The sequence below is a fragment of the Corvus hawaiiensis genome, chromosome 14 (genome assembly GCF_020740725.1).
Source record: "Corvus hawaiiensis isolate bCorHaw1 chromosome 14, bCorHaw1.pri.cur, whole genome shotgun sequence".
Taxonomy (NCBI): Eukaryota; Metazoa; Chordata; class Aves; order Passeriformes; family Corvidae; genus Corvus; species Corvus hawaiiensis.
Window position 1 is genome coordinate 13,720,087 of NC_063226.1, and position 23,894 is coordinate 13,743,980.

A 23,894-nucleotide genomic window follows, 5' to 3' on the forward strand; every position below is an offset into this window, starting at 1 on the left:
CTTGCCAAGACAACAGAATAGTTTCTACATTGTGTAGTCAGCACCAAAGCAGCTGAGTTAGTCTTTTACACCTTGTGAATTCTGTACTGAATTCTCTGAAAAATTCTCTGAAACTGATGCACGCACACACTTGTCTGCCTTTCCGCTACTGTGAACAATTTCATTGAGAAAGTCATGAACATCCTGATAGGTCTGACACATCACAGGCTGCTAGAAGATAGGACAAAGCATCTCCATCAGCAGTGTTAGGCTGTCGTCTTTCTCAGAACCTCCTTTTTTTGATACTTTGGGCACCAAGGCTAAGAAAATTAATTTTACCTTGAAAAGTCATCTTCTTGTTAAGTGAAAAGAAGCAATACAGGAAAAGAAGAATAAAAATTAGCTAATATTTGCCAACATTACTGATTAAGAGGACACAGAAAATTAAGTAGTGAAGTAGCATTTATCTAGAATTGGTTCTGAAGCAATGACAATTTATTTTTCTTTTTGTTGCTGATGCCCCACTCGCTGGACGTGTGCAGTGCTCACGCATCTACCATCATTAATGCACACTTCAAACAGGAAAAAGCAACATCTAAATCAAACCAGAGGTACAGCACGGCTTTGGTTTCAATGGTAAGGGACAAGGCAGCCAGAGCTTCATATAAGTTATGTAAAATTAGATATAGCTTCAGGCACTACCAGTTAGCCAGTGAATGAGATGTCCTTTTATTTCTGTCACTCTATTAACCCAAAATCTACCCTTGTAAACACACATTAAGCAAAGAGAGTGTAGAAAAAGAAGCTAAAGGAGGGAAAGATGAACTGTGCAGTGAAAACAAATTAAACTGAAGTCAATATGGAGCATAATTGTCTGCAATTTCACCATAATCTGACTTTTTTTATTGACTGAAGTACTCCCTGTAATTTGAGGTCTGTTATTGCAACCGTATACTCACTCTTGAAGAAGTTACAGAATTGACAGGAATTATGGTCATACTCAATTCTCTCCTGAAGCAAATTCCTTCACTTCTAAAATTAAATCTAGAGCCCACTTTTCTGCAGCACTAGTTTCATTTCATTATGTCTTTTTTTATTTTGCTGTGTCTTTTTTTCCCAGTAAAATTTTGTCTGTTCTAAACCGAAATTAACTAAAACTCAAACACTTCCCTCTCCCCCCCCTCCCCCCCCCGATATATGAAAATTACTGCAAATACTTGTTTTATCCAAGGGTAAACTCTTGGAACTGGGAAACAATCTAAAATTTTGTATGCACCATTAAGTCAATTTACTGAGATTTCCAGCTGCATTCTGTGGCACTGATGACCTTTCCAGGGAAAGTAATGTATATGTTTTCAGTATGTTTATTTTTTCTTGTAAAACAGAAACATCAGTCCATTCGTCCAGCACAAACTATTATTCTCATGACAGAGGGCTGTCCCAGTCCAAAATAGATTGCAGAGGTGTACAGACAGAAAGAAGAGCATCTAACTTGTGGAGAATTCTCTCCCAAGGAGCAATGGGCAGTGCCTAGACATTCATATGATATTACTAAAATGCCTGGAACAAAGGTCAGCTGTGGAAATTACACTGACTCAAAAACCAATCCTTCTGTGGCACCTTTCCTATTTGGAATTTAGAATAAACCCAAAATATTTGTACTTTATTAGCAATGAATATTGAGATTACTTCCAAACACTATAAGCAAAGAAATGCTTCTTTGAATGTTCAGCTAAACTCCTGAATCTAATTATCAGTTTGTCTTAACGCTGCTCAGCTTAATTTTTAATACATTTCTAGATCAGAAGTCAATTAAGAGGAACTCTACAGCACTGCTAAAATATACCCAGAAAGTGAATCTTTAGTTAACCATTTTGCTGGTATTATAAATTTGGCTCTGAAAGAAGTCATTCCTTTGGTGTAGAAAAACTTACTTGCTGACCTATGAGACCAAACCAGTTTTCTCACAACATATTTTGAGTAGGTTGTCTTTGCTCACAATGACTTGTATGCATACACATAATCTGCATATAAAATTTTATTCAGAAGTTACTTTTAAAAATGTGAGTTCTGTACAAACCAGTCTACAAGGAACACACTATTGATTAAATTCTTAGCTCTAATAATTTACTGTTGTTTTCTGCCTACATTTTTCCCAGACTTTAATCTGATACCATACCTGAGACCAGAAGATTCATAGCAAAATCTTGCTGCAGTTGCTTCTTTTAAACTCACCTAATCATTAATTTGAAAATTCTTTCCTTTGTGAAGACTCAGTGAAGCCTCTCTCCATGTCCTGCAAGCTCAGCTGAAGACTGTGGCGGGGCTATTCTGCTGTAAATAAGACAACAGATGAAGAGAATTTTATTCAAATCTGAAAAATAAGTTGGACTTGCAACAGGGCTCCAAATATAGCAGATGTATTCAAAGCAGTCATTTTAAAGTAAATGCAAGTCAATGTTTTAATACAATGACTTCAACATTTAAAAGTATTGCTTAATCGAAGTATTAATGATATTTGTGACCCTCCAGACTCTGCAGTAGCCTCCACTCCTGGATAGCCCTCCATATTAAAACTACTTGCTTTCATGAACAGTGAAATACAGCAAATATTTAGGAACAACAGAGAAACTGTATAAAAGCAAGACACACTATAAAGAAAAATTCTATAGCAGAACTATTTTTTTCCACTAAGAAAATTCCAAGAAGAAAAATAATCAGTTCTGTGTTCTACCAGGCTAAACCTACTAGAACTCCATGTGATGTGCACCCGTCCAGCTGCAACATCAAAGTCCTCTTCTCTGCTTCAGGATAACAAGGATTGTGCCCATTAATTACTAGATTTGAAATTGGGCTTCGGAAACATCAGTTTACACAAATTTTGAAGGTCAATATATTGTCTGAAAAGGGATTTTCTTGCATTAATGTGTTTATACAACACAGATTAACTAGGCTGAAAGATATTGAAAAATGAATAAAGGTAGTTATTAACACATAATGCTTGCCTGGGAACTGTGAATAAGGCTACTTTGCAATTTTCTTCTACACAGGAAAAAAAATGAAGCTTTGTTTCCATTTGCATCACTGCATTATTTTTTTCAAATGCATTAGAATACTCTATTTTTCATGCTGTGAGAAATAAATATATTCAGAACAGCTGAAAAACATTGCAAAGAATATTGTCTTAAAGCTGGCACTGATTTCAAGTAGACAGAACGTTCATTACTTCATCTAACAACCATCGTACTAAGGATCAGGGGAAAAAACCAACCAGATAAGCATTCTGAATGCTTTATTTCAGTTTCTCATGTTGGTGAAGAAATAGAATATGGGTTCATCTACACCAGAAAGCATGCACAGACAATGTAGGGAAAATGAATTCAATAAACAGAATGTGAGAAGTGTCTATTTCAGTCATCATAACTTAGATGAGCTTATTTGGTAGGCAAAAAAAAAAATCAAGGCTTTCACTAAGATGTCAAGTTGTAGCATGTGTTCTCCTGGTAACAACTAGAAAACATCAGGTGTATGAATTGGCTTTTCCTTTCCTTAATTTCAGTCAGTCTCAGGAAGACAAGAGTATCGCTTGCCTGTTTTACCAAGTGATACCTGTCTTCTTGCTATTGAATAATAAAAAAAATTTATTCACTGAAATAATATTTGTGTGACTGCTCCTGCATACACTTTCGTAAAGCCATATAAAAAAGCTACAGGTCTCAGATCAAGACTGTTCCCTACTGAGACTTTTGGGTGAATCTTTAGGCAATACCAGAGATTATTAAAAGAAAATAAAAACTGAATGACTCTTGCACCACATTTGCTTTTAGTGACCTAAACCTGACTCTTGTTTGAGTAGTTCTTGTGGTCTTGCTTCCATTATAGGTGCTAAGAGGTCACAAAATATGGAATAAAAATTGCTTTTGCCCCAGCCAAGGAAATCCATCAGCATCACCTCTTACAAAAAGCTAGGCCAGAGGGGTCCAAAAATCATAGAATGATTTTGGTCAGAAGACACTTTTAAAGGTCATTTATTCCAACAACCCTGCCTTGGGCAGGAACATCTTCAACTATTTCACATTACTCAGGGCCTCATCCAGCCTGGCCTTGAATGGTACAGGGGTGGGGCATCTACCACCCCTCTGGGCAACATGTGCCAGGGCCTCACCACCCTCTTTGTAAAAAATTTCTTCCTAATATCTAGTGTGAATCTACCTTCTTTTAGTTTAAAATCATTACATTGTCCTTGCACAATATGCGTCCTATCTTTATTATAAGCCCTATTCCAATAATGAAAGACCACAACAAGATTTCCCCAGGGCCTTCTCTCCTCCAGGCTAAGCAGCCCCAACTCTCTCAGCCTTTCCTCATCAGAGAGGTGTTCCAGCCCTTTGATACTTTTTGTCACCTTCCTCTGGACCTGCACCAACAGGTTCACATCCTTCCTGTGCTGGGGACCCCAGAGCTGGATGCAGCGCTGCAGGTGGGGTCTCACCAGAGCGGAGCAGAGGGGCAGAGTCCCCTCCCTCCCCTGCTGCCCACGGGGCTCTGATGCAGCCCAGAACACGTTTGGCTCTCTGCACTGTGAGTGCCTGTTGCCGGTTCATGTCCAGCCTCTCACCCAGCAGCACCCCCACATCCTTCTGGGCAGGGCTGCTCTCCATCTCTTCATCCCCAGCCTGGACTGACACTGGGAGTAGCCTCAGCCCTGGTGCAGCGCCTTGTGTTTGCTCTTGTCAGTGGGATTGCTATGGGCCATGTCCTGAGCTTGTTGGGTCCCTCTGGATGGCATCCTGTCCTTCAGGTGTGTCAGCTGCCCCACACAGCTGGGTGTTGTCTGCAAACTTGCTGAGGGTGTGCTCAGTCCCACTGACTGTAGCACTGATGAAGACATTAAAGGGTCCCGGTACCAGTATGGACCCCTCAGGGACACCACTCGTTACCCATCTCCGTACAAACATTAAGCAATGGACCACTGCCCTCTGATGCAAGCAATTCCTTACCCACCAAACAGTCCATCCATCAAATCCACATCACTTCAGAGAGAAGGATGTTGTGGGGGACCATGTCAAAGGCCTCACAGAACTGCAGGTAGACATCCACAGCCCTTCCCTTGTCCACTGACGTGGTCACTCCATCAGGGAAGGTCACAGGGAAGGTCAATGGCCTTGCCCTTGGTGAACCCATGCTGGTTGTCTTCAGTCACCTCCCTGTGCCTTACAGAGCATCTGTGGGGATCTGCTCCCTGATCCGCCCAGGGACTGAGGGGAGGCTGACTGGCCAGTAGCTCCCAGGCTCTTCCTTTTTAACCTTTTTAAGAACAACGTGATAACTTTTAAGTGAAAGGCTTATCTTAAGAACTTTAATAATATATTGCCTAAACTATTTCCAAAAAAACCCCCAATAGAATCTAAAAGGTCAAATTAACAAATTTGAAACTTATTTTGTAGGTCAAATTCTGTAAGTCTGAAGTGATACATTAGATTATTTGCAATTTTTTTTTTGTGTTTCAAACCACCAAACAACTCTATTTAACCACCATCTCCCCATCAATTTTTCTTGGGCCTATTTCCAATGCAATTTCCTAGAGGTCAGCTTAGACATATATAGAATATATATCATTTTAACCTGAGCAACAAACTATAAGACATGAAACTGCTGGTGGAGCTAGTAATTTGTCTCTACAATTGACCTTTCAGTGCTCCATTTATTTCATATTTCTGTTTAATCACATAGCCAGGGTTATTCTCACTCAGCTACTCTATATGCATTTTACAGTTTTGATCAAGTTTTTACCATTTTTCTTTTCAAATCAAATTTGAAAATATTCTTGAATTTTTCACCAAATCTAAAAAATTATAATATTCCATGGTGTTTAGAAGTGGTATATTCTTTACTATGCTATAATCAGTTATATGGACTATTTATAGTTTTGAAAACAACCTAAAAAAATGATGGAATTAAATTAATCACTGCTGATTTGGCTCTTACTTCTCCATTAAAAAAAAAATAATGGAATGGCAGTTTTAACACGAACATTTAGGAAGTCATTCAACATAAAATTTGAAATACTTTTGCTTGTGGTAAGAGAAAATGGTTTTGCACCTATTATGAAACATTCTCATGGGTCATGTGGGAAGAAACCCAATTCAATGAGCTTAACTCCACCACAAAGATGACCAACACTGTCTTTACATCCACCATTAGAAATGCTGTGTTTAAAGAGCTGTGCTCAAAAATAGAAGATTGAAACTTACATTAGATAACCTAATTCAAAATATGTTATAAATTTGCCAAGTATGGATTCTCTCTGAGTCGTAGCAGTTATATTTTCTTAAATTTAATTATATACCTCAATTTCATCACCTGCTCTCAGTCAGAAAGTAAAATATGTTTTATGAAAGGAAAAGATCAAACTTGCTGACTGTGTGAAGATGAAGTTCTTAGAGAAGTAATCGAGGACAGCAGCTGTTTGCCTCCAAGTTCTCCTAAGCCTTCTACCAACATGACTATTTCTCCTGCATAATTTGCACCCTGGATCAGAGTGTATAAAAGTTTGTCCCCTACTTGTCAAGAACATGCCCCTTGTGTCAATATCCTATTTTAAAAGAAGTGTATTTATTAATAGCATATTTTAAATTTAAAATAGGTGTATTTATTAATAACTAATTTTTATTATACTAAGGCTATCCCATACCCAGCAGAGGCCTATACACAAATTGGAAGCCACCTGATACCATGGTTGCAGCACTCTGGCAGCAGTTCAGGGATCTACAGTTCAAAAGTAACATTCAAACATGACACTCTCAGAGCTCCTGCCCTGGACCCCCATTAGCAAACCCAGGTCCTGGTTCCAGTCTGTCTGTATTTATATGTAAAAGCAACAGTCTCTATGCATTTAAAAGGCCAATCACTTTTTTGTTTTTAAGCTTAATAATGCCTTATTAAAAAAGAAAATCTCTAATTTATCAGAAATCAGCTCTATCTGGTACTGCCAGGTTTCTTTCCAGAAAAAAAAAAAATCACTGAAACAAAACAACCTGAAATCCCAACAGTTGAAAATTTCTTGCAAATTATAAAAAGAATTTATTTTCTATAGGAAATACTTATTTTCACAATAAGGTTTGGTTCTTTCAAGGTTAAAATATCTTTAAAAACACAACAGAAGGATAATCTGGCTAGCACTACTTTTTTATAGACACAGACATAGGTTCACAGCAGTGAGAGAAAAAAATGTGCCCTATGTCCACAAGTAACTCAAAGGAGGAATTCTCAGTAACTTCTGATACAGAAAATGTCAAGTGTATTCTTAAATGTTTTGTCCATAGGATAGAAAACTATCCAGACTGAGGCATAAAGAATTCAGTTTTCAACTTCCTAGCTTTAAGCTAGTAAATCTTCATTCATATCTCTGATAGTTCACCAGGAAAGGGGTCTTATTTTCACATTAACTTTCATGATTTCCCAATATATACAGTAAACAGCTTGATTAACATTTCTGAGGTGGGAAATTGGAATTTGGAGTGTTATTGTTCTGGAAATCTTGAGATTTCTTGGAGTAGCACAATATTTCTCCCATGTGTTTTGCTTCCTTTGCTTGTAGTAGGGACCACGTTGCTGTGGCAACCGAGTTCCAGGATGACTCCAGAGCTGTGTTTGCTGACACTGTGCAGCAGGATTACCATCCTCCTTGAAGGAGGATGCTGTCATGATAACACTGAATTCCCCAAACAGAGCAACTTTCAGGTTAACCTCACTGTTTAATCATGTACATGGCTTGATAAAGAACACAAAAGTACAAGAACTAAACTTAAGGAGAAATATGAAAACAGCTTCCAATTTAGACTGGTTGTTCAGCCTGTGCTATGTCAGGAAAGTCTACTTTTCTTTCTGTTTGCAGGTTTTTCTTTAACAATTCTCAGAGTCCTTCCTTCATCATATTACCTTCATTTTCTATATATTCCCCAACAACTTATATTAATATGAAGCTTCAGAGCAAAATCCTCACCTCTCAGAAGTTAATAAGTGTTTTAGCACTCAGCTTCCGAAGGCCATGATTTAATTGCTGGAAAAGGTAAGACCAGTCTACAAAATATGCAGGTGTCACCTCTGTAACTAATGTACTCTCCAAGGTAAACAAAATCCTTAAATCCTGAAAATAACTTACTATTAATCTAACATTCATTTAGCTCAGAAAAGGGCTTGTGTTCATTAAAATTGCATCGAGACATCACTTATCAATTTGGCAGATCTCATTATTCAGATTTTGCCTTTAAAATCTAATCAGTATCTTCGTCCCAAATCATTTTTATGCTCCTTCCTCATTACAAAAAAACGCTATTTTCAACTTAATCAGTTTCACTACACAGTTATATTTCATTAGACACTAAAAAGCTGTGAGATTGGGGTAGTCTATTAAAGAAAACATTAAACATAGAGCTTGACTTCTGAGAAATAAAGTGCTCTACATGAGTCCTAATGGAAGAGATTGGTAGAAACATCATCCTAACAGAAATTTAGGAACTATACCTTGCAATATGTTATTAGATTTAAAAAGCATTGTGTTTGAAGGAATTCTCAAATACATTCAAATGGAATTACTGACAGTGTTCAGCTAGAGTCATACCTATTTTTTCCTGTGTACAAGCCTTCTAAATCAAGAGTAACATTCAAACCTCAGGTATATTTTGACACCAAAGGCTGATCATATATCAGCTTTACAAGGCAAGGTGGGGATGAAGAAGGAGCAAACCAGAAACCCAAAAAAATTTTTAAGCTTTTTTTGGAGCTGACAGCGATGTCAGAGAGCATTGAACAATATCCCACTGTTTTCATGGTTGTTTGAAGGTTATGAGTTTTCTGAGACAAGATGAAATTCCCCTGAAAGTACCATGAAATAAATTTTGTGGGACCTTATAGAAGAGATATGTAATTGCATTACACAGCAAATACCTGTTACTATCTTTTGGTGCTCCTCTGAGTGTATGATACACACCCTAAAACTGAACACAATAATTTTAACAGCAAAAAGAAATTGGTTTATCTTTTGTTCAAAAAGTCATGCTTCAGTTCACCTATTTTAAGAGAAATAAAAGCAAACAACAGAAAGGATCCATGTAAAAAACCTAAATCCTATAATGATACTGTGGAGGAGACACTATTCAAATTGAAGTCTGTCTATGCAAAGAGTGATAATGGGTCCATCAAGCTCAAGCTCAAGATTTTATATAATAATAATAATGAGATGCTGAATGCTCAAGTTGTAACTTCTTAAAAAGACTGATTTTCAAAAAGCACCAAGGGCTAGGTGAAAAAAGCCCAGGTTCTCCAAGTTTATTTCAGCCCACACTGCTGTTTTGAATACAGCAGGGCTCCAGGGCATTTGCCCAGCCCAGGCCTGATCCAAACTATAAATCAGGAACAGACCTGCAAGTTTACATGAAGACTGTAAATGTTTCATCTTTGGCAACAATCTTTTATTTGCAAGGAAATAATACATTTTTCTCAATGTTACTGTATGGAAAACAGGAAAACACAAGCATTAAAATATTGCTTCCCAAGGATAAAACAAACTAGGCCATAGTACTGCTTGAATACAGGTGAAAATGTGCACAATATAATATTTAGATATGCAAGAGATACTGCTGATGTGTCTGCTGCTCAGAGAAAATTTACAGCACAAACGTTGTATGAGTCAGTGTGATGGCTGCTGTCAGCTACAAAAATCATCTGCATTTTACACATCTACCACATGCAAAACACTCCTGCAACGATCTCATTAGGGAGGCTGTGCCATACATCAAAATAATGTTATACCTACAGCAGCCTATAGATTCTAAAATATGCCCTTCTTGCTTATTTTGTACACAGTGAAAAATGAGACACTTGTGGGTAAACTTGCTCATTAATTCTGACAGATAATTGAGAGTACATGCTTGATACCACAACTTAAGTATCTGAAAGCCATAGAAATATAAATATTCTAAGTGTTAGTGAAAAAGAAAAAAAGGGAGAGGAACGGAGATGGAAATTATTTGAACTACACAGAATTTTAAATGGGTAATAATTAACTCAGTGGCGAGTAGCTGAGATGAGCGGCAGAAAAATCTCACAAGCATTCTTGAGCAGTATCTAAAAATAGGGCTGAAACAGAAGAAACAATTTTTCAGCAATTAATTCTGAGTTTCCTTCTTCCATTCTTTGTTGAAGAACCAACTTCTATTCACTTTAAAAAGCTGAGGAAGTTCTGTACATACACATGAAAGAATGGAGGACTGTCTTGTCCTTCATGACCTTGAGTAAATCAGCATTCATTAAGATGGGATAAAACTGAAGAGAGGAATTCCTAAAAGTTCTCTCTCAACAAGACACAATCTCACAGGTGCCTTATAAGGCTGAGATCAGTCATATCTCAGTACCTTTGTGCAACATGAATATTCTTCTCCATTTGTAGTTAAGGTTCTAGGCACAGCATAGGGCACAGCTTCATTTCCTGCACAGGAACACCCTTTGAATAGCAACATATTAGAATGGCCCTCTGAGTACCAGTCAGCTGCAAGAGTAGCTTTGGCAGAACTGCCTCTTAATTCCTTAATCAGAAGGGGAAAGCAGCCCCCAACCCTCCATTCATGGGCATATGGGTCCCAGAAAAAAAGGACAGCAGCAACAGGAAAAATCCTGCTGTGATCAGACGTAATCAAAATATTTCTTAGAATGGCTTTGTGTCTAGAACTGATCCTGCTCCTCAGGAACTAAGTGGATTCCCCTCCTCCATTTTTCCTTTGCTGTATAAAATCTATACATAATCCACTCTGTTCCATATTTTCTAAGCAGCACCCATCACGTTGTTCATTCAAAGGTCAGGCCAACACATATGGCATGCAATTCAGAATAGCAAACATGAAAACATTTGTCATTAGTCATTATAAACCCTAAGTATAAACATAAATAGTTACCTACAAAGGATATTTCATTTCGTAGGAAAGGAGGTGGCAGTGGATGCTCACTAGCAATGAGTTGCAGCCAGTACAATAATTTGAAAATTTATGTACACAGTCAGTGCTCCCGCCAGCAAATAATGCATGCAATTACTGCTCCTGTTAACTTGCCTGCATGCCTAATTTTGGGAGCAGCATGCAGAGTGCTTTCCCCTTAAGGTGGCTTGAGCAACTGGTCTGTATTTTAATGGAGAGAACCATATGTAATGAAAGCAGAATGTCCAGGAGACAAGCCACAATTTCAACTTGTTCTTGTTGCCAGAGTAATAATTACAGTGAAATGGAAAAAAAACCCCCAGTACACACCTACTATAAACACATGGCTAATAAAAATTTGGGGAGTTCTTTCAGTAGAGAAATTGAATGCTCTGAAAAGACACCTACATAACAAATGCTTGGACATGTTGTCTCCTTTTATAGGCTACTTAAAGATGTGCCCTCTAGCTCAGGAGCTGAACTGCTTTTTCTGTTATTAACGATTACATGCAGAAGTTTCAGAATATCTTTATACTAAATATTAACCTTTATAATAGAATGTTTCAAATATTCTCATGAAATACAGGCAGTAGATATTAACTACTAATGTGACATACTCCAACATGGTCACGAATTTTTATGTTATTGATCACAGCTTTCTGGTCTACCATCTTTAAATTAAAAACAATCTTGATGAAATTAGGAGTTTACAATATATATCGTAAACTTGGTCCACTGAGATTTACTCATGCCTGCAAATATCTGCTCTGTTTTGTACTTCCATTTGAAGACAAGAACAAATATTTCCATTTGCTCAAAAATGTAGAAAGGTGAATCAGCATTTCAACATTGAAGTAGGTCAGCCCGTGTTGCACTATTCAGTGTAGCAACATGACACTTCTCAACAATAAAATATAGTCTAATACAAATTTGAAGTGATACAAGCAAATATCTGTTTTTCTTGCAGAAGGAGAGCTGCTTTAATTTGAAATTGTCCTTGCTCTATCTGTAAGAAAAATGTGAAATATTACAAATTAATTACTTTTGCCTGCCTATCTTCATCCCAGTTGATAGCAGGGCAAACACAAGAAATAAGGAGAAGCACATCTGTTCCCAGGCAGCACAAGCTACAGCAGATTTAAAGAGACATCATCAGCTTCAAACGTTGTCAAGTAGAAGCAGAAAGAATAAAAGCTATTTCAGGTACCACAAACTGCCTGGAGTCTCCCCTAGCAATTTAGGGAGGCAAACCCAAGCCTTTTCTGTTTCTTAGAATGTTTTCTTTACCCTGTTTGTGTTTGAAAAGTCATGCCCTTAAGGGAAGCAGAGTCTCAATGTTCTACATTATCTGTACACAGAAACACTTGTCAGTGGGGAAAGTAAACAAAGCAAAGTTGGCACCTCTCACCTGCCTCGTTTGCAGTAATTCTATGTAGCACTTTTAGTAATAGGAAGCTGGATATTCTCAGGAAGTGTTTATCAAATAAATACTTGCCCCTGAATACAAAGAGAAATCAAAAGCATATTCCTACAAAAAATCAATAATGTGAATTACACTGCAAAATGCCCTTATATTCTCTTTTTAGAATATGTTATCCTGTCACAGATTTCTGACACCAAATAACTACCATAGACTTTCCTACATGGAAGGAAAAGACATTTTTAAGATTGCAAATATGGACCTTGAGTAGTTCCTTAGCCCATGTGCTAAGGTGTACTTTTTTGGAAAGAGAAGAGCCAAACCCTTTTTCAAGAAAAAAAGAGAAAATTCAATATATAATTAAAATACAACACTGTAATTAAAAAGAAAAAAAAAAAAAAACCAAACACCTCTTAGCCACCTCAGTGTTTTATGAACAATCCAATTATTTATTAATTAAATCATTGAGCAAGGTATTTGTACACAGTCTCAAACATTAATTTATGGAGTAACCAGCCTGAAATGCCATTTTTTTGGCATTGGGGAGGATAGGCTTCACAACTTTAAGTCTGTTCTTTCATCTTTATGTGCAAGCAATATGGTTATTCAGCAAAAGCTACACACATGCTTAAAACTAAATATACCTGAAAATATCCTTGCAGATGGAACAGACCATAATCATAGTTGCAGTGGATATGACTGAAGAAAAATTTTACAGCCTCTTAAAGCAATATTAGTATTAGAAATTGGTGTAGATTTATCCAAGAATGGAGAAAGAAAAGCTAAGTCTTTTATTGTATTATATATTACCTCCCCATTAGCAGCATGTTCCTGGGTGGTGGTTTTATTTGCCTCTGACCCATAACAGATGTGATGCAAGAGATTCAGCTCTTCCCTGCCACACTTCATAAAACCTCCAAATGACAAATGGATCAGAACACACTCAAGAGAAGAGGGAGGGCTGAGACACTACAGGTAAAACAATGATCACATAAGCCCGCAGTTATGTAAACTGATTTCTTTATTGAAAAACCAAACAACCCCTCCCCCCCAAAATGATTAAAATAATTAGGTCATTCCAATCAACACTTCTGTCAAATACTTATCTACACGAATCACCAAGACATTTTAACTCTGATCACATTTTGGATTAGCCACACTGTGATCATTCTTTTAAACTTTCTCATCAACTACCCCTTCATAAATTTAACATATGAACAGGCTTCATTGCTCTGTTTGTTCCAGTCACTGTATTTATCAAAGAGTTGCTCTTATTAATTTTTTTAAGCAGTCTCTTGTTTCTCTCTTTCCTTTAGGTCAGTTATCTCAGTAATTCAGAGACTCAAAATGCTGTATATAGCTATCATGTTGCCACACAGCACCAAACTGGGAGCATTTAAAACACCCCTGACAGCTCTCACTTCCATCCAGGTGATTCTAATTATGTTGCTGAGACAAATTTCTTCAGTACTACCATCCAAAAGCATAGATGAAAGGTTCAGAAGCAGTTTTTCCAGGAAGGCATTGGCAGTGCCTGCACTGGAAAAGAAAATAGCATTTGTCTGAGGTTTTTCACTTAGGTTTTGTTAATCTTTTCCTCCACATGGTTTCCTTCACTAATGGCAGCAGAATGGATGGCATAGAAAGCAAGAAAACATATGATAAGATGAGACATCATTACTAATTTTAATTTGCTTGTTTTTATTATGTCTTCAGAACATTAAAAAAAAAAAAAGCACAATACTGTTTTTCCTATTAAAGTGTGATTCTCCATAGAAAACTGACTAAACAGTGACACCATAGGGTGCCTTGCCTGCTCATGCTAATTAATTTTCATCTAAAATTATGTAGCATGTTAAACATTTCAACTGCTACCCCCTCCAGAAAGATTAAACAGCAGCATATATCGGACACACCAGACAATGACACCTTTATAGGGACTTAATATTTTTGTGGAGGTATCAACAGCTCCGTGTACGGAGCAACTCCACACTCCTACATTTCCATAGACATTTTCCACAGACATTGTATAAAAACTCTTCTATTGCTTTCTCAATCAATACTTCCCAAAACAGCAAAATAGTGCTGAATGCAAATGAAGCTGAGGAAGCTGAAGCAAATCTAAGTTCAGAGATAGCAAAGTTGTAAAGTGATCATTAAAATGCTGGTGACAGAGAGAGGCAGACAGAGACACATTTGTTTTCCTGTATAGTTCTTTTCTTTTGTTTTTTCTATTTTAAAGCACAAATTATTTGCATTCATTTTCACTTTTAGCGGAAAAACCCCGATCAAATTAAAAGTGCTGTTTTAAGAACAGACATTAAAAGACACTTCTGGAGATGGAGACAAGTACAGATTAAGTTCTATATTTTTCAAACAGTTTTGATAGCTACATTTATATCCAACTCATTAATTTAAATGTGTGTTATAATTACAGCTTGATGATGTCTCCAGTAGGATTTATGGGTCCAGAATCACATTAATGTTTATTACTTTCATTTTAGTCATACGGATGGATCCCAAATCAAGGCTTACAGCCACTTTTTCAAAGTATAGACAAGCGTTTCTCTCATTGTTACTGATCAATATTTTTTCCATTTCAATGGAATTTTCAGTTCTCACTTGCTTAGGTGAAAATAATAGGTGGTTTTTAACAGGCTCAACATCCTTCAGAGACACTTCAACTGGTATTTCTTATCCAATTGTCACTTTAACCACTGGACAACTTTTTTCAAACAACTTCAAGTTCAGTGAGTCCCTGAAGCGAGCTCCACATGTCTGAGCCTGCCCTGCTGAAGTGAATGGGAAGCTTGGGACTGACTTCAGTGGACCTCAGATTTCACATGCTGTTCTAGAGGTCAGGAAAACTAAAGCTGAGATTTGGATCAATAAATTCAAACTTGTGAAATCATCAAGTCCAATTGAGCACCTGCCTTTAATGATCAGAGAAATGATCCCTGCTCTAACTACACATCAGGAAGTATGAATACAAGCTTTGTTTGCATCTGGGTGCTTCAGCGGCAGCAGCTGAACTGTGAGAATAGTAAAATAAATTCAAAATGCCATCAGTGAATACCCCAACATTGAAACTAATTATGACATTTATGCTACACAGTGCCTTCCAAAGCTAAGTCCTTCTTTGTGGCTAGCTGTTTGGACATTCTCAATTGTGAAAGCCAAATGTGAGATAGATCAGCTCACTGAAACCAGAAGCACTGAGGAGGTCACAAGCTGGGTATCCCAAAATGGGAAGCACACAAAATACCTTTTTGAAATGGACATCATTGTGCTTTAGGTGAGGAACAGAAAGAGAAATTACTATTGCAGAAAGTTGCATTAACTCCTTTATAAATGAAGTTCAGTCAAGTGGGCTGAAAAAACCTTATACTCCCTAAGGAAATGAATTTAGCACACTGATCTTGTTCTGTCCAGAAGGACCTACATGTTTTGGGTGCCTGTCTTCAGACACAATGCCATGGGTTATTATTTGTTTTGTAAAACAACTCTTAACTGTGTTTTTCTGAAACCTGTGTCTTCTTATATTTCTCAGGGTGACACAGTATACTGTGAGAGACATCATGTCTGATTACATCAGTCAGACTGCATTAAGCTGTGTCAGTAATGACTGCCAAAGCGACTGATATAACTGGATGTGACACACCATCACTCTGTTCCCTCATCTGTGAAATATGAGACGGATTTGGGGGCAAGAGGAAAAAGAAAAATCACAAAAAATTCATACCAATAGAAAATAAATTTAAAGAAAGCTGTTCCTGTGCTTCCTTTCAAAAACGAAATTGATTGGAAATCTTTTATTATTTTAGGGGCTAAAATAGTGGGGTTTAAGATATCTCTTTAGTCAGTTGTGCAGATGCATATCGTTTTAAAGGAAAATCATGCAGACCGCAGGATGGAACTCAAACAGTTTTGCATGTAAGGATGTACTGCTTATTTGTAAGGATGTACTGCTTATTTGAAAACCTTCATGGCCACCCCTTTGGCACTTTTAGAAGAATGCTCTCTTATTAACTTCATATATGTGAACACAGTAGGTAAAACAAAGCAGTCTAACACTTCCAAACTTCTAGAAAACTAAAAATTTGGTGGACCTTAAAGGCTTCTTGTTACTGCTTTATGATTAAGTATTTTAACACTATCAATATGCCAGTCCCTAACAAATTTCTAAGAACTCTTGTATCCATGTGATTCTTTTGGCACTGGCTCAGGACCATCAAAGGAGATTAACAGGGGATTAGGATCTGAGCATGCCCAGGCTGCAGAGCAGGGCCAGGAAAGCCTCCGGTACCAGACCTTTTAAAAGCCTCAGTCTTTCAGTACTAATCTAAGCTCCCAAACAAAATTTAAGCTATCTTCAGCAATGCCAATATTACAGAAGCCAGCACATTATTTGCCATGGATACATCCTCCCTAACCCTCAAAAACTAAGCAGTCATGAGAATTCAAAACAAATCAAAGCCTGGAAAGCAGCTAGAACAGTTAGACTTTCATATGGTGCTCAGCAGAAAAAAATCAGCCCCTTTCAAAGCAGATCACTTTCTAAAATCCCATGTGGAACTAAGGCACAAAAATTATGAGTAGTAACAAGCACTTCAGGGCCATTTATCGTTTTAGCTTCTTACTATATTTTTTTATTCCTTTGGCCAGTTAGAGAATTCTCATAGCCAAATTCTCAGGAAAGCTGTATGAGCTGCCACACTGCTCTTTCCAACACAGAACACTCAATGTGAATTCGCAGAGACACATCTTGAGCAAAAAGATGAATCAGTGGCTCTTCATCTTCCATGTTTGCCTCTCTGCTCAAAGTACATGAGGTGTGTTCAAGCCCTTTGTACCACCAGCATTAGAAACTGGAGTTACCAAACATTTGTATGGGCTGACACCTACCTGATCATAAGAACTAAATATGTCATACTGCTGTCAAAAAATAAATCACACATAATCAAACATAATTAGGCATCAGCTGGCATACTTAGGCATGTAATAACATGTAATATGTATTGCTTATTATTACATATTGATTTTCTATTTTTTTAAAGTAATCGGACCGAGTGCTTCTGAGTTTGACACTACCCAGTGCATGGGAAACAAGAGTACAGCATTGCCAGGTAAATTACCCTTTATTAATTAAATCTATTACAAGCAGCAGGAATTACATCCCATATAATTCTGGGGAAATACAGTCTTGTTTTTCTTTTCTTTTTTTCCTTTTTTTCTCCAGTTGCCTCAACAGTTCTGAACTTCATGACCTAACAGAACAATATGGCAGCAGCCATGAAGTGAGGTAGAGAAAATACACCTTGCAGGGGCTGGAGGAAGATAAGGTCACACATGTGGCACGCACAGTCACACAGAGAAGTGCACGACGTGTTCAGAGCACACACAGACACAGTGGCTGCCAGTGCCCAGCCCAACAACGCGCTCTGCTCAGCCCTGGATCCTCAGCTGCAGGCTGGATTTGCCTGGAAACCCATAAGCTCATATGGCCTGTGATTTGCACGGAGGGGGAGAGGATTGTTTGAGTCAAAGAGATCTTTGCTTTGTTTACAGCAAAACAGCCAACAAGACTTTTGCCCTGTATACAAATGACTGTGTGCAGGTCCTTAAGCAGCTTTGTGGTTCAGTGGGAACCTGACTATATCTGAGCAATGGATAAAAATAATCTTTTGAGTTCATTTGTTGCAGAAATACAATAGACTGAAATACGTTTTTATATGTGCACAAAAATTTCTGAAAAATAAAGATTCATTTACATTAAAGCATCCTGTTTTTAAAAAAGTTTTCATACTTACACATCCAGAAATATCTCTCCCAGACTGCACACAAGGCATTCAACTACCTTGATCACTCTGAGCTTTCATGTCAAAGACTAGAATATAACAAGCAGGGGAAAAAAAATAATTGGCCAGGTAATGTTTAGAGTCACACAGGTACATTTGAAGGTCCATCCCTGTTCTTAAACTCCACTTCTAAATGCATCCAAGTGTTCTGATAAAAATCAGCCTCAATGTGAAATAGGAAGAGAATGCATTTTTGCTTGGTTTCAGCCTTATCTCCGAAGGTCATCTCTCCCTCCCAACACATTTTGCTTACAACAGAAAAGAGACTACATTTTCCATGATGTTGCCTCACTAAATTGCATGAGCCAAAATAATTTGTGGGTCCATTTTCCACAAAAAGTTTTCTGAAGCCTAGAGCTCTGTACAAGAGAGTATGTATCAATTAATCATCTTCAGAAAGAAATCATGCGAATATTGAAACTGGGAACTCTGTATGCAAACTTCAGCATTAAAGAGCTGAACAGAATGCAGAGCATAAGCCCACTGGTGGAAATATGATTTCCCACAAATGTCTTTCTATCTCATGCAGAAAAGTTGTATTTACCCCTTCTCCAACATACAGTCCATTGAACAGAAATGCAGTTACAAGATGTTGCTCACTGGACTTCTGGCAGGGAAGAGATTAGTGATATCTCTAAATTTATCTGATCAAACTTGAATTGCAATTTCTAATTCTGCTTTTTAATTCACAACGAGTCTTAGAGAGACGGAGTTTTTAGGTCTCTTTGAATATCTAGTTCCAGTGACTCTCAAACACCACTTCCAGGCCATAGAATCCTTGCTGCTTTCAAGAGCTTTTCCTGCCCAGAGCGGTCACAATGCTGCACAATATATTGCCGTGTACCAGTGCACACATTAGACAGCAATAAAGTCAGAAAGTCAAGAAGTTATTGGTTACAACTTCTTATCCAGTGTCATTTAGGAATGAGCCTATGTTAGCCATGTTATACTTCAAAATACCACTTCAGAATGCTAAAAAGAAACAACAAAGCTACAAAGAAATTAAGAAAAAAAAATAATCTCCTTCAGATAAATGCAATAGAATCTTATCCTCTTCCATGAGCCAGAGTAAACTTAGAGTCGACTCTAGTACCCTCTGCTAACCCTAATCCTAACCCAAAGGCATCTTGCCTGGTTTTATGCAGAGGCTGCTGTATCAGAGCACATGTACATCCTAACGAGCACAATCCTACAGCAATGCTTGGAGCTTTGATTAACAGTCTCCTTTCTGGTGATGTGTTAGCTGAGCCAGCCATGCTTGCTTCCAGGTACTCCCAGTTTCCAAACACTGAATTAGATTTCAAATACTTCAGCAGCAGCCAAGTAAGAAATGCTGATGAGATGTTTCTAAGAGCACACCTAATTTGCTACAGACCCTGAGTGTTCTTGACCACATGCAGAGCACAAAAGAAGCTATCAACTCTGGCCAGAGCACAGGATGATCTAAAAAGAGTTTTAAACATATTAAACAGTAGACCAGAACTTACTCTCTAGAACTGCACATGCTAAAAAGCTAACTCTGCACCTATGAGTGTACTATAAATGAAATCGTGAAGAGTTAATGACACCTTGTTGTCCAGCTACGAGCAATGAACACTGACACAGCTGAGATGTCTGCCTGGAAGCTCTCTTTTAACCCAGATGACAATAACAGAAAAAATACATTCAATAGCTTGGCATCTGAGTCTTGCAGCTGTCAGAGCACAGAGTGGCCACAGGTGCTACTCCCAACCATGAAATCCACTAGGGAGGGAGAAGGCAAATGAGAGTACAAATGCTACCAGCAGAACAGGGAGTAAAGGGCAGAAAAAATCCCTTTCAACTGCCAACATAGTGGTGCAGATGCCTTCTGACTGTATTTACATGGTGACATAGAAACAGCAATCAAATTTGTAAGCCTAATGCATTGAGCATTTGCCTTTGATGTAGGCAAGTCAGCGTCTGCCAGAGAGTCTCAAAAATAAGAGGGGTAGGGGTGTAAAAATTATAAATAAATAAATAAATACATACATATATATATATACATAGAGCATTAAATGAGGGGAGAACACACAGCAGTTTGCTTCTTTCTTCAATGATTTCTCAGTGATGTGGTGATGTACCCATTTCTATTCATCTTTTCTCTTGTTCTGTTTAGGCCTTCTCCTTTCATCCCTGTGGTCAGCTGTCACTTATTATATGAATCACCCATGCAAGATGCGACTTCTGAGTGTCACCCTTACAACTGTGCTCATGTCCACCACAGTGCTACATAAATAGCTCCATGAAAATCAGTACTATTGGAGGTGACTCTGTCAAATGGCCAAGGAACTCATGTCAACTTTCTGTAGTTACAAAATTAGGGTAATGGATCATTTGCAGCATTCATAACAGAAGAAATGTCACTCCCAGTGAACACAGGTAAAGTCATTCCCTCCCTTTTCCTTTCCTTCCTCCAAAACACAGGTATGCATGAGCTAGAAAGTTTCAGCAGCAGAGTATTGGAAAAGTCATTACAATGATGCAGTTCTGCAACATACAAAAGTATATCAGACAGACTTGCTATTGCAGCTAAAGGAAGATGAAGTTCTCAGTTACTCTCCTATAACATACTTACACCAGGAACGGAATCCACTATTCTCATCTCTACACATATTTTAATTCCCCTCTTTTAAAAACAGAGCTCAACATGAGAGCAATAAAAGACAATATTCCTCATGAAAACACCCTAATAGAAAGCATTACTTCCAGCTCATGGAATTTCAATTTTAAAAAGTCCTTTGATTTTCCTATAAAATAGTAAATATGGATTATTAAAAGGAATATCAAATCCAAATGTTTTGACAGCCATTTCCCCAATATTCTATTTGTTCCCTTTATTTCTAGATACTTCTGTAATAATCAAGTATATACACAATACTAACAGACTTGATTCCTTAATCCACACAAATTCTGAAGAATTAGCTAAATCCCTTCCTGCTATTTCCTATCCAGCTAAAAAATAAAAAGACACATTTTCCCAGACAAAACAGCTGGATGCAAATTCTTTCATGTACTCTTTCAAAAATGCAAGAAATCAGTTGCTGTGTAAGCACAATGATTAGATCAGAGAGTCCATTAGATATATGAATCAAGGCATGGTGTCTGCCTAGTTTTTAACTATTGCATGGTGGCAGATCTACATTAGCCTTTACAATTGCAAAAGTAAAACATGAATTAATCTTATGCTGAATTTTCTACAGCTACATAAAAGAGACTAATTCCCTTAACAGCCTTTACATTACAACTGGTTTCCATGTCCATTTATTCCAAAGATTTTCCATTTAGCAATCACATTCTGCAACTTAGTCTGTGGCCATGAGTACCTGGCTGATTTACTCAAACTGAAAGCTGATGCTGATGTTTCACACACAGTTATTGCCTAACAATTCATTTGATGAGATTTACCAGGGAGATTTCATTGATGGGATGGTTGGTGTGCACAGGGTCCACATAGCCAGAGCTGCTGAGAACACAGAGGTTCAAATACCAGCCCATGGCTGTGAATCTCACTGGGCATTACACAAGTCTGTGCAATTAGTGATTAAAAATGTTTTCAAGGCACTGCTGGTACCTATGATTCCATAGCTCTAGCTCAGTACTTCAGAAGATACATATGTCTACAGCATGTAAAAGGTTTACAAACACTATTTAAATACAATGGAATTTACACTGTCAACTCATTTAGGCATTTTGTTATCTAACCTGTCACCAATTTGTAGCTAACAGTGCCTAAATACATTAATAACGAATCACTTTTAGCAATTTGCATCATACAACCCAGTTTCACTTTAGGGACAAACTAATTTCATGGTACAACACTACATTTTCATTTGTATTCTGGTGTAAGCAAAATTCATCAACTAAAAGATTTCTAAACTATGTAAATCCAGGTAATAATGCATATAGTCTGGAGACAAAAAAAGATCATCACTAGACAAAAGCACATGTTAGCGACCATATAGAGTCTGGGAGGCCTTTCAGGTGCTCCCTCTCCTCAAGGACCCGTAGGGGTGCAGGGAGACTTCAGCATGACCCAGTGCATTTGGATTGCAAAAGGTATCCCATGTTATTGTCAGAAACTCAGACCTCTGAAATTCTCAAAATAAAGACCAAAGGCTACTATAAGGTTTGCTAGATTACAGATTAAATATCAGTTTCCATCCTGCAAATCAAGAACATTTCCCTGGGTGAAATCCAATTGCATCTCATTTGCTAACTCTCAATGCCAATAGGTTTCATTACAAAACTTTCAATTAACTAAAGCTGCATTCATGATTGCTCTTTGCTGTTTGCTTGTTTGTCATCAACTGTAAGCAACACAATATTTCATTTGGAACAAGCCAAGTCCGTAAGGTTTCAGTTTATCCTCATAAGAGACATGGGAAAAAATACTTACATTTGACATGAAATGTTCCACTCGATCAAATGTAAAATACTAAGGACAGCTTTGAATGCAATCATCTGGATAAAGGAAACTATCATACATAATAACATAGGACTATGCTATTCCCAATCATTTCTCCTCTCTAAAGGCCTGCTAAACATTCAACAGTATTACAAGCATCTTCTTTACTATATATGATGTTTCTAAGCAACCCCTTGGCTTCTCTGAAGAGAAACCCTGAAAGAGCTCATAAGCCACAGACTACGTGCATTCACCTTAGCCATGGGAAATTACCAGGAAACCTAGAGCTATTTGCTACCTGTTCCAGATCTTGGAAACATCAAGGTCATGACTTGGGCTACAGAATGATTTTGAAGCTACTGAAGGCAAAAAATATTTAGCTTTGTATCTACTTTTTCAAAACCATAGAACTTTCTCCATGTTAATCAATATCTCAAATCCACAACGTGTTAATGAACCCCTAATATACTGAGTATACTGACACACAAAGTGCAAGCACTTTTAAATAAATACTAACTTCATGGATGTCAAAATCACTTCGCATGCAGTGCAAAATGCAGTGGAAAGGCAGTGACTTTTAAGGTGACACCCAGCAACAGTGCTGCATAGGAAAACTAACGAAAAGAATAGGAAAGACCTCCCAATCAAGAGAAAGTTTATCTAAGCTTTTTTGGGCCCAAACCAAAAAGCATTACACCTGTCCTTTTTCCTTATGATCCCTCCTGAACCCCACACTCCTTTCCCTCTCAAATACTCTGCCTCCTTCATTGTCCCACCCTCTGTCTTTACTCCCATGTGTCAGTCCTATATTACCTCTCAATCCTTACTCAATTTCTTATTTCTTGATAGCAAATCATCTCTACAGAAGCTTCCCCTTTCCAAATGAGCTTTCTAATATGTAGTTCCATAAACTGTGTTTCTCTAGAACCTCCTTGGGGAAAACTTAGCTACATCTTAAATTAAACACAGAAAAAATGGAAAATGTATGTAATCTGCAAAGGCAATAATTATAATACTATGCCCACTGTTTCTTATAACATAGTTCCACCAAAGCAAACCCAGAGAACATGAATTAAGTAAAATCCTCCTACAAACTAGAGCTTGAAAATGGGAGAAACATGGTTGTCTGAATTAACCAGTGGTTTTCCTCAGCTCACAGATTCCCACAAAAACTCCCCTTTTCCATTTAGCATTCACACAAGCACAAAGGACAGAGGGTGCTGGCCTCTGCAGGACCAGAA

The 23,894-nt window shown here is 37.7% G+C and overlaps 1 protein-coding gene across 1 annotated transcript in view; it reads right to left on the reverse strand.

The window, feature by feature from the left end:
* TENM1 (teneurin transmembrane protein 1) overlaps positions 1-23,894 on the reverse strand; it is an 834,650-nt gene that overhangs the window by 704,705 nt on the left and 106,051 nt on the right. Inside the window, exon 2 of the mRNA XM_048318357.1 lies at positions 2,215-2,313. The gene's annotated coding sequence lies outside the window, so the exon portion shown is untranslated. The remainder of the gene's footprint in view (positions 1-2,214; positions 2,314-23,894) is intronic.